At 46.9% G+C, this 12,367-nt stretch overlaps 1 long non-coding RNA gene across 1 annotated transcript; it reads right to left on the bottom strand.

Moving 5' to 3' along the window:
• Positions 1 to 590: 590 nt before the first annotated feature.
• On the bottom strand, positions 591 to 6,756 carry LOC308418810. Its single transcript, XR_013974969.1, has 2 exons — positions 6,566 to 6,756; positions 591 to 1,463 (listed from the first exon to the last, which is right to left on the bottom strand). It is a non-coding gene; the product is annotated as an uncharacterized lncRNA (long non-coding RNA).
• Between the last annotated feature and the right edge of the window lie 5,611 nt (positions 6,757 to 12,367).

Below are 12,367 nucleotides of genomic sequence, written 5' to 3'. Positions count from 1 at the left end.
TCATAAATGATTAGATCACTATTTCTGTTGGCCTTGTCCCCATCTTCCTTTCACGGAAGCCTGGACTCTTCAGTATGGCTCTAAATCCCCCGTTAGCCCCCTTTCCTCTCCAGCTTCCGGGCTCTCAGCTGCTGAGTTCCTCTAAAACACAGGCTTCCCCTCTTATCGCCACATGCTGTCCCTACTCTCTACTCCTCCTCCTTTTCAATTTTGCGGGGGAAAGATATTTTTATGTGTATGTGCCTGAGTGCGTGCGCGCAGGAGCTCTGGAAATCAGAAGAGGGTGTTGGGTCCCCTGGCTATGAGGATCCTGGAAACCGAACCTGAGTCCTCTACATGGGCTGTAATAGTGCTAAGCCACTGAGCTGCTTCTCCAACCCCTCTTTTTACTTCCTAAAACTATTAATATTTTGTTATCACTATCAGGCATTATTATCATTATCATCCTCTTTGTCGTTATCCTTGGAGACACTCGTGTGCCACGCTGCACATGTGGATGTCAGAGGACCTGAAAGACCCCCGAAGAGAGGAGACCCTCAGTCAAGTCTCAGGATAAGACGACCCCCGCCCTAAGAACTCATGAGAGACCGTTCTTAATGCAATTACATGAGGTTTTTTAATTGACCAGTGCACTGGGGTCGAGACTCATATCCCACGCAGGAGTAGAGGAGTCTGACCCCCAGTGGCTGGAAGATGGGGGTTTTAAAGGAAACAAACCACACCCCAGGGGGCGGGAGAAGTATGTCATTGGAGAATACCAAAAATACCAGTGAAGAATCGTAAGGAAATATCCGGTTTCTCAAGATTGTTTATGAAGTGTTATTTAACTTTTATGTTTTCATGGTCAGTCAGTTCACTCTTCTGCTCCATGTGGGCTCCAGAGATTAAACTCAGGTTCTCATACTTGTATAATAAGCATCTTTACCCACTGAGCTGTTCTCTGCCTGCTCCCCACCCCCAGTGCCTTTTCATGTGATTACACCAGCATTCAGACAGCCCAAGTCCTCTGGCGCTGTAAGGCCCATCGGCTTCATCGGCTTCTATACCCATAAAGGAAGTCTGCTCTTGCTGCTCCGCAGAACCACAGGCTGGGTAGTGTGGGAATCTTACAGTAGAAGGTGTCTGGCGTAAGTGTGTGCTGAAGGTGCTTTCTCTCATGGTAGCCCCATGGTATCAGGGTGCTTGTCTCAGTCCTGACCTAAGGACCCCTGTTCTATGTCTTACATGGTCAGGATGCCAACAGAGGGACAGAGGGAGCACAAACCTTTTGGATATAGCATTTAACGATTTACCATGGTTGCTTCCCAGATTCTGGATAGTTCCAATCCAACGGCTGCCAAAATATCCTGTGAGCATAGAACCTCCTACGTCGCGTCTGTCAGTCTGATCCTGGCCCAGAGGCTTCTGGTCTCCGCCGGGAGGGAGGGAGTCCTAGCATGTCTGCTTGGTTGATCTTTTTAGTTCTGTTGACACACATGGGAGACGAAAGTGAACATGCATGTTTCCGCATGCCCAGCTCAGCTGTGCTAAGAGCACCCACACAGCTGCTTCACCAGGGTCCAGAACTCTTCTCCTCTTGTAAAACGGAAGACCTGCACTCACCCCGAAGAATGTGCCAGACCTTTCTCCTCAGAGCCCGTGCAACACGATTCATTTTCTGTTTCTGTGACCTTGCTTACTCACAGGTTTCACCAGAGGGAATTCAACATTCGCTATTTGCTTTGTGGCGTGCTTTACTTAGCATAATTTCCACAACATTCATCTTTGTGGGTAGTATTTATCAGAATTTTCTTCCTTTTAAGATCTGAATAATATTTCATCTATACAAATATAGCATTCCATTTATACATTCATAATCATAAACATATACTTGTTCCACCCAAATAACCTTTTTGTTGTAACCTTGTATTCAGGCTACTCGAATTATTTGTTTCTTGTTTATTCACTGTCTTAGTTACTGCTGTTGCTATGACAAACTACCCCTACCAAACCAGCAACAAAAAACAACCCAACAAACAAAAACCAACCAAAACAAAAGCAAAAAAAAAAAAAAAAAAAAAAAAAAAAACAACAACAACAACAACAACTTAAGGGGAAAAAGGTTTATGTTTATTCTGACTCAGTTCTAGCAGACAGTCCCACAAGGGAACCATGGCAACACAACCTTGAGGCAGCTGGTCCCATGAAGGACTCAGGAGAATGTGACAAGCCAGTGCTCAGCTAGCCTACTGTCCTCCCTGGAAATGGCCTGCCCTAGGTGAGTCTTTCTGCCTCAGTTGTCCTAAACAAAATAACCTTCCCAGGCTCACCGAGGCTAAGCTAACGTCAACAATCCTCTGAAGCTGCGCCTGAGCGCATGTCTCCCAGGTAATTCCTGAGTCTGTGGACCAGCTGGAACCATCACATCCACCAGTTTTCCTCAGAAGTGTCCCCAAGAAGAGGTCTTGTGGTCCTATTGTATTTCCCAAGTCTCCCAGGACAATACAGAACACCAGTAGAAATCGAATTAGAGCAGTGTTCCCGCCTTCCTAAGGCCGTGGGCCTTTCATACAGCTCTTCATGTGGTGACCCCACAACTATAGAGTTATTTTTGTTGCTATTTCATAACTGTAATGTTGCTACCATCATGAATCAGAATATAAATATCTGTGTTTTCCGATGGTATAGGTGACCCCTGTGAAAGGGTTGTTCAATACCCAATCCCCTCACCCCCCCACAACGGAGTCACAACCCACATGTTGAGAGCTCCTGAATTAGAAAGTTTCTTATGATCTGTTCCTGCTTCGTCTATATGACTCTTGTTGGCAAGTTTTCTAGGCTCCGCCCCACAGTTACCTGGCAACAGCCAGGTATGGCTGTTTGGCCCTCCTCACTCTCTTGCTTTAGCTCCCTTACCCTCTTCCCCACCCCTCCTCTCTCTGTGCTAGTGGCTGGCCTCTACTCCTCTCTCTCTGTCTCTCTCTCTCTCTCTGTCTCTCTCTCTCTCTCTCTCTCTCTCTCACTCACTCACTCAGCCTTTCTCTGTCTCTACTCCCTCAACTGCCCTCCCCATGCCCTACACAAACTCTATTCAAAACTGTACCACTGTGTGGCTGGTACCTCGCGGGAAGGGATTTCTCATCATGGGCCTGCAGAGACACCGCCTCTCCCCACATCATACTGTGCCTCCACAAAACATATCCCTGGCTTTTTTTTCCTTTGTATAAAACACAACATTGGTGCCTAGTGACTCCGACTTAGAAACTCGAAGGTTCATGTCCCCTGCTGCCACATGGAGAGCCATTGCTCGCCAGACCTACCTACCCAAATTTTGGAGAACTGGTACGCTGCCCCCCGCCCCCACACACACACTGGTCAGCATAAAGGTCTCCTGGTCCCAGGGGAGAGTTGTTGAGCGAGGAGCCACCCCCTGTGCTGCCCTTGAAGACAGAGACATTGGGACTTTTCACCGGCCCTCTAGCCCTTGGGTGACCCCTCCCCTGCTCAGAAGCAGTTTCTTCTCTGGTGCTGTAGAAAAATCCTAAGCTTAGGTAAACTGTCGTCCTGTGGGTCCAGGACCCACACAGCTTCTGCGTCATGACCCAGCAAGTCCAGAACTGGCAGCCTGATTGTTATCAGTTTTGTTCTTCATAGCATCCACACCCAAAGGGAAGGTCTTCCCAGACCTGATCTTACTTACTGGAATGGCTTCAGGTCTAATTCACAGTACCCAGCGAGCGGTATCTCTACATGGCCACTCAACTAGCACTTTAAAAACAACTCTCTCTCTCTCCTTAGTAGGCTTCCCCACTGCCCCCAGTTCTCTGGACACTTGCTCTGCTCCCAGTTTCCCACTCACTGGGACTACAGCGACACTAGCTCTCTCCCCGCCCCACTTGCTTGCCCTCGATTGCGCTGGCGCCGCCCGACCCCTAGATCTGCTACCGAATTCCCCGCATCCACCATCGCCCCTTCCTAAGTTTTCCTTTTCTAATTAAACCAAACCCACACGTTGAGAGCTGCTGAATTAAAGTTCCTTATAACCTGTTCCTGCTTCATCTTTAGGACTCTGGCCACGGTAGATTCATCAGGATTCCTCAGGACTCAGCCTGACTTTTACATATGAATAGTTTCGATAACTGCTCCCTTTGCCTGAAGCGTTCCTTATTGTGATTCCTACGAGAATTCCTCTAGCTTTGAGGGGAGGGGAAACTCTGGGCTGGAGACTGGCTGAAGGGAAGTTAGCTGGATCTTCCTAGGTTGCACAACGGTCAACCTGCTCTGAAACAAAGAGCCCTAGGCTGGGAGTGAAAAGACCACACAGTCTCTGGCTCTAAATTTTACTTCTGTAACATTGAGACGGTCCTTATTTGATAAATGGCTGTCTGGAGGAGCCAGTGAGAGAGAAAGGGAGAGACATATATAATGTCCACCGAAGTGTTCATATTATGCTGGGACCCAGCACCCTACTGACAATACTGCAGGAAGGAGCCTATATTCATCCATTCTATAGACAGCATCAAACACTGTAGAACACACCGAACCAAACCAAAGGCTCTGTGTGCATGCAGAGGAAAACACGGAGGCATGTCCCACCCAGACTAGCTCTGTGGGTCTTGGTGCACTTCAGCTCTTACGTTCCATCCCTTCCAGCCTCATCAGCAGACACTTGGTCTTTTTTCTCTAACTCTGATTTCCAAAACTCAAAATCGTGCCTGGAATTCAGCCACCTGATCTCTGGCTAAGCAGAGACAGTGCCCAGATTGCTCCCAAGAGGATCCTGGCATATTCAGAAGGAAGAATCTTTGTAAACTGGATGCTGGCCAAACCAAAAGAGCCAAGAAGCTTTCTCCCTTCAGTGGGCATTTGGGCCATTTTATTCATTTGTTTCATAATAAATATACATAATTTTAGTAAGCCGAGCAGTTTACTGAACTTCACTCCTGCACATGCCTACACACAGATATACATGACACATACGCCTAGCTTTAAACAAAACCAAATCTTTTATTTAAAAAAATACACGTGATTGGGAGATGGAACCTGGTAATAGAAGCTTCCATGTCTATCACCATAGTTGGATGGATGGATGGATGGATGGATGGATGGATGGATGGATGGGTGAATAGATTAAAGACACAAACATTGTGAGTTCTATTTCGGTATCTCTTTATGTAACTTTCTCTCTTTTTTTCAAGACATGGTTTCTTGTGTACCCCTTGTTGGGATTCTGTAAACCCCACCTCTCAGTTACCTAGCAACAGCCAGGTATACCCCACCCCTCAATTACCCAGCAGTGGCCAGGTATGCTCCGCCCCAGTGACCTGACACTATAAAAGGAGCTGCTTGACCCCTCCTCTCTCTCTTGGCCTCTCCTGCCCTGGTGCTCTTGCAGCCTCCCTCTTCCCTTCCCTTCCCCCCTCTCTGTCCCACGTGCTCATGGCCGGCCTCTACTCCTCTACTTCTCTCTCTCTCTGCCTCTACCACCCTCTTAACTCTCCCATGACCTGAATAAACTCTATTCCGTACTATACTGTTGTGTGGCTGGTCCCTCAGGGAAGGGATTCCCAACATGGACCCCTCAGGCATCTTCCTTGCCCTCAGGCCTCGCCGCACCTCCATGGGCCATATGCCCCCCACTCTCTTCATCCTTCCCCTAACATTGGTGCCGTGACTCGGATCGTTATCCTTTCACAACATTGGTGCCCTGTGACTCTTCCTTTCAGTTACTTTTCCTTTCATTGGTGCCCCGTCATCTTTTCCTTACACCCCTGGCTGTCCCGGAACTTGCTCTGTAGACCAGGCTGGCTCTCCATCTCAGGAGTGCTGGGATTAAAGGTGTGTGCCTCCACCACCCAGCTTGGCAAACTTGATTCTTGGTCACAGAGGTGCACTTGGAAGAAAAAACATGCCGAGACAGGAAGTACAGCTGGTTTTTATTCTAACTCAGGCAGTGGCTGTTTGTCCTGCCTTGGCTGGGGTCTGACCTCACAATCGTATTTAATTGGCTGGTCTGAAGAGAACTGGTGCATGAGAAATGAAGGTCAGAGGTAAACCCTCCTGCCCCAAGTGGGGGGGGGCATTGCTCTAGGCCATCAAATTTCTAAAATAGAGCAGAGGGCCTTTGTGTAAAAAAAAAAAAAAAGTTTTACTGGGTAGAGAGAGTTAAGGCATTTGCATAAAAGTGGTAGTGATTTAATTTAAAAAAAAAAAAAAAAAAACTTAATTCCTAGTCCTCAGCTTATGTTTTATGTTTTGATGGAAAAGGTTCATGGCCACTACATCTTACAATGACGTTTTATCACAGTAATAGAAAAGTAGCTAACACGGGGGTGCATCTTATTTTTTTCATTGTACAGCTGCATAACGGAATACGGAAGAGTTGAACCAGCCCTGAACACGGGTAAGATAAACTGCTTACTCTTACTGCTTACTCTTTGGGTTCCGGTGTTTTCTTTAAACAACATTCAACACTCAAATACTTAAAGAGCACAGTGTGTTCTTCAAACACTCAGTGTGATCTCCTGATGGGTCACGTTAGTCCCACAGGTTGAGAATAATATCACTACCGAATTCTGCCACATACCTTCAGCCTACACGTGATCAAACACCTCCAGCGCAGTCAGAGTTTGTTACCGCCCACAGCAGCCTCCAGCATCTCAGGAAGTGTCTGTCCTTGGGCAAGGGGCTTACAGGTTACAGGCATTTTTGTTCTGTGGGTCTCTTTGGTTCTCACAGTCACTGTGGTGGCTGCTTTTCCCATGCTGAGTCACAAGCTCCACCCTACTCTGAGGTCACCCTGGCTGACACACCTATATGAGCCATCTTAAAAATACATGGCTTACTTCCATCACTCCATTTTTTAAACCCTTCTGGGAGAGATTTCCAGGAATTGTGTTACAGACCTAGGAATTGAAGCAGCTTTAGAATATTTTGTTTACGTTGTCTCCTATCATCCCAACAACTCTGTCAGAAGAAATTTTGTAGCAAAAAATAAAGATTCTTGGAAGCTTCAGTCAAAGTCTGGCGGTGAAAAACTAACAAAAAACTAGAAAGCATGCAAGTTTTTACTGGGGGGCAGGGCAGTGTGGAGGGGGAGGGAGAGGCAAACATTTGTGTCCCAGGTATGCCAGGACCCCACCCACCCACCTTTCCACCCGCCACCTCCCCACTCCAACCCTCCCAGCCACCCCCACACTCATTGAAAGGGTCTTTCTGTTTTGTTGTATTTGTTTTAAGGAACACTTACCAGTACAACCCAGGCTATGGGAAGGGTGTGGGGAGGCACAATTAGCGCACCAGGACTGGGGAAACAAAGGCTCTGGGCTCAGGCTGCAGAGTCGTGGGTGCTACCCTGCTCCGGCTCTGACACAGCTGACCAGGCACAAACGCTGACTGGGAGTACTGGAGAAATCTGGGATCAACTACCCCGCAGGACCCTTCTGCAGGAAACCTGCTGAGACTGCCTATAGCAAGGAGACCGCTGCCCCTCCTCCCGCTGCCCGGAGTCTCCCTCTAGAGCCCTGATTGGCAGAGCCCTTCCGGGCCCTGTAGCAGAGGCCCAGCTGCAGCTGAGAGTCGATCGCTAAATATTTAGCTCATCAGAGCTTGTGCAGTCTCGCATTTACATGGTCTGTCTTGTTCGCTGGGTGCCTCTGTGCTTAGAAAGTCTCCTGGTATGAAACACAAACGGTAAACATTTGTTGATGGAGGTGGGAGAAGGGTGAGCCACGCTAGCAGTTCTCCAGTCTGCATTCAAAGGCAAGAAGACAGTCCAAAATAACCTTGGTTGTCCTGCCAGAATTTAAGCTCATTCCAGGCTCTATTTATACTTCTCCCAGTTGCCTCTTGGCGGGGCTGTAGGAAGAGGCGTGCATACATAGCCTAGGGCTTCAGAGAAATGCAGGTCCAGTGTAAAATCCCAGCCCCACTAAGAGTTGAGAGCCTCGGGCAAATTATTCAGTTCCAAAGGCTTGTTTCCCTCATCTACAAAATGCAGGTGATAATGCTGTGGGGCTTAAATAAAGCAGTCCTATGGGGGCATGTGTCCTCACGGGCTCCCCACTCCATACCCCTGAGGGATGGGCCTGTGAGTAGCGCTGACCACGGTCCAAGCTGGAGGGCTTTGGACTCGCCCGTGGCTGCCAGGCGGCCAAAAGCTAGGAGCACCTCGGCGGGCTAGAGCCCTAGCTCTGCAGCCCAAGACGGTCCTAAGAATTGCAATGGAGTTTCCTAACAGCCCCATTTTAAATTTCCTAATAGTGGAGTTTCAAAGGCAGCTACCTCTGGCCTAGCACAAACGAGGGTGTGGTTTGTGCTCACAGAAACAAAAGAAAACAAGGAGAGCAACCCCCGCCCCGGCCTCGCCCAGCTCCGGACATTTTCCCAGGCACCCGGTGCAGTAGAGCTACGGGCACGCCCTATGGCTGCTGCACTTCCCAGAGCCAGGGTGCAACCGCCCCCCAAGGCTGGGTCCCAAGGGGTTCCAAGGACCGGGCCCCGGGGGGAGCTGGCCGGATTGCCTGGCCCGGCTGGGTCCGATTCGCGGTGGCAGCCGGACTCTGGCCCAAGGCATGTGGCTCGACTCAAAACCGTCTTCTCCCGGGCTGCAATCCTGGGAGTGTCGCTGCGGGAAAGCATCTGGCTGGCCTCCAGGTGGCAGGAGGGAATCAAACCTTTTTCAGTTGAATTTTCACAAAATTCTCTCTACACCAAGGGCTGCAGCCCTGGGAAGTGGAAGCCCAAGGAATGAGAAGGGGGCTTCTCGCTCTTTCTTCAAGCCGCCTTCGTCCTGTGCAGGCAAAAGCCTTTTCCCGTTCCGAAGACCCCTCCTTTGTGTCTGTGGAAGTTCCTTCCTCCGTTACGGACCATCTAGGACACTGAGTGGGTCTTTCCAGCTGGATTGTCGCCACCTCGTGGCAGCATCCGGTGGCCACTTTGGTCCTTCGTCCCATAAGCTTTCTTAGGTCTCAAGCCTACTTTTCTTTCTTTCTCCAACCAGCTATGGACTGGAACTTTATAATCCCGCTCTCTGGGCTTAGGATGTGAGCTGGGATATCTCTGTCCCCTCCGCTCTGTTACACCACTTGCCTTCTTCAAGAGAAACGACGAAGCAAGTGCTCGTTGGAGAGCAGGAGTCACCAGATGGGCGAGCCTGTGGGGGCTTGGTGCGAGGCATCAATTCCCCACCAATTTCCCATGAGACAAACTAATGATTAAGAAGACAGACGCACTCTGTCTTGTTCCTACTGGTTAGTGATGCTATTACACTTGATGAGTATTATTAAAGAATCCCTGTCATTAAAGAGCCCCTGTTATTATTGTTATTATTATTATTTAGCACTTATAATGTATTCCTTACTTTCAAAGCATGCTGACTATTATCTCTGTGGACTTTCCAAACACAACCGAGCGGTGAGCAGGTGACAACTTCATAAAATAGGGAAACGGAGGCACTGTAATTAGTGCAAAGTTCTTGGATTCATGAGTCAACAGGAGTCATGTCTGACTCTGAACTCATGGGTTCCAGTAAATGGTAATCCTGACTTGGGAAACTAGTTTCTCATATTCACTTTTATGATCCACTTGTAATCACATTAAAAACACAGGGAAGTTTTCACACTTATGAGTCATTACTTCAAACTCATTACTGGGCACCTGGGCCATGTTAATTGTATTTTATTTTACAAGTCAAATTATTGTTATTATTGTTGCTTAGTATTTATACTATATTCTGCTAAAATATATATAAGGAATTCCAGTTTTTAAGAAGTAAGAGTATGTAAGATCAGCAAAATAAATTTATTTTGATCTAGAGAACAAACAGCTTTCGAGATAATCTCTGCAATTGCTTGTTACCACAGGCATTAAGAAAAAAATAACTCTACTATATATACTTAGATATTTGGTTGTTTCAAGACAGACTTTCTATGTGTGGCTCTGGCTGTCCTGAAACTCACTCTGTAGACCAGGCTAGCCTCGAACCCAGAGATGTGCCTGCCTTTATCTTCTGAGTGCTGGGATTAAAGGTGTGGACCAACACCACCTAACTTTGATTATATTATTTTAATGCTAAAGCCTATCAGCCTTTCAGAGACAAGAAAGTCCCCAAGCTTTGTTTCTATTTTTAAAAAGGTCTTCAGTCTTGAGAGAGAGAGAGAGAGAGAGAGAGAGAGAGAGAGAGACTCAGCCCTTGTCGTAGCTTAATCCCATTCATAACTGAGTTTTCCCTACCAGGCAATAACAACATATGGTCATTTCAAATGTTGTATCAATATACAAAGATCTATACCAATGTTCTCTCTTCACAGAAAGCAGCTGTGATAAATACACCATCTCCATCATTCTGGAAGACAAAGAACACAGCATTCTGAAAGTCTCCTGTGCACAGCATTGGGCTGTGTCAGGTTTGGAGAGCTGGGAGGTCTGTCTGTTCATCCTACTGCTTGGATGCCCTTGATCCCAGCCTTGTGGGAGTCTCTCATAAACCTTTCTGAGTCTTTCTTTTTACCCATCTCTCACCTCAAATAGCAAATTCCTAAAGGTATGATTTCAAAAAAGTTGCCCATTGGTTTAGGGGACCTGGGTCAACCTCCCCAACCTTCCCTTGTGCCATTCATTCATTCACTCATAAGGAATGCATATACTGTGTATCAATATGCTGCGTATTAGTAATAGCTTCTTTCTGAACTGAGGGGTTAGTGCTGTGGATTTGGTTGGATTACTAAATTTGTTCTTAAACAAAGCATTGTATAGTCATAATCTTACATTAATAGAAACCTTTATAACTGATACAAAATTGAAGTTATAATTTCTTACATTGGTACAGAATTTATACATTGATACAGGTTTAAAGTTTTCATTGTTATAAATCTTTATATATTGATAGTCTTCAAAAACATCAGGGACGCACAGAATCTGGCATTTATAATCATTTCATTATTAATAGATTTTTGACTAACAGACATGTAAGATCCTGACAATACCCTCTTCACGTTTCAAAGATTCTGAGCATCATAACCTCCACGTGGAGTTGTTCCAAATGTGGCAAGGCAGCCACTAGGCAAGAATCGCCCCAATTCATCTACAGACAACACCAATAACCATTATTGCTATCTTCAACATATGTCTGATAGAAAAGGCCTTTTAGTGTACAAAAAGGGTAAAATGTTGTGGATTTGGTTTTTTGCTTATATTATGTTAATTGGGTTCCGAAATTACATGGGAATTTTCACATCTGCATGTAATGCGCTGTGGGTCCCCGCCCCAGTTGGTTCTAGTTGGTAAATAAAGTTGCCGGCTGCCTTTATTGGACAAAGAGGCAGAGGCGGGACATTGGATTTCCTAGGCAAGGGGACCACGGGAAGAAGAGAAAATTTAGAATCAACATGCCAGGGAAGCAGAAGGATCAGGTCTGAGAGCTGGGGAAGTGAGAGTAGACCAGGGGAAGTCCAACATGGACTGGAGCTGTAGACCCACACCACTGAGTCTTCTACAGGGCGCCCTGCTCAGGTGAACCGTGAGCCTTTGCGCTCCATTGGCCTTAGAGCAATCAGACCAGATGGGAAGTGACAGACCAGCGAAAAGCTCAGGATTCCCCAAACTCTTTCAGACTCCTTCAGCTTTGCAGCCAATGGGGAAGGTCAGGAAAAGGCAGCCTTTCTCAAATGCAAGGAGAGCCCCCAAGTCCCGGGTAGTCATAGTCCATTACAGACACGTGATGTACAGCAGCACCACAAACAGACTTTCCAGGCTGGTATAGTGTTCTCTAAACAAGAAAAGAATAATAAAATAAAGGGCAAGAGAATTTCCACTTGACCATGAGAAGACACTGGTACAGGACAGATAGGCAATGAATAGGTGCTTTCAGTCCTACCATCTATTAGCTGGAGTATCATCTGGTCTTTCCGTGTCTCAGCTTCTTCATCTGTGATATACTTTGATTTTAGTACCTACCACAGGAAATCCAATTCAAATATTAGCATTGTAATGGGAAGAAGCTCTTTTCTCTATATAAAACATGTTCTTGATGGACAGTCTAGGCTGGCCTTGAGTTTAAGACCCTACCTCAGCTCCCTCCCAATCCCACAACACAGATGTTAACAGCTGGGAGTTACTATGCTCAGATCACAAAAGAAACTTTTGATTGAAGTATCTGAAAGCAGGCACAGTAGCACTTGACTTTAATCCCAGCACTTGGGGGCAGAAGCAGGCGGGTCTCTGTGACTTCAAGGCCAGCTTGGTCTACACAGAAAGTTCCAGGACAGCCAGGGCTAGTCTCCAAAAACAAACAAGCCACATCTAAGCCCCTATCCTGGCTAGATTATCCTGAGTTATCCTGACTCTCCAAACATTCTTATCTGTAAAGCGAGCAGTAACACATGCAGAG

This window comes from Micromys minutus (assembly GCF_963924665.1).
Source record: "Micromys minutus genome assembly, chromosome: 3".
NCBI classification, from domain to species: Eukaryota; Metazoa; Chordata; class Mammalia; order Rodentia; family Muridae; genus Micromys; species Micromys minutus.
The sequence above is the reverse complement of the archived record's forward strand: the minus strand, read 5'-3'. Positions and strand labels throughout refer to the sequence as shown.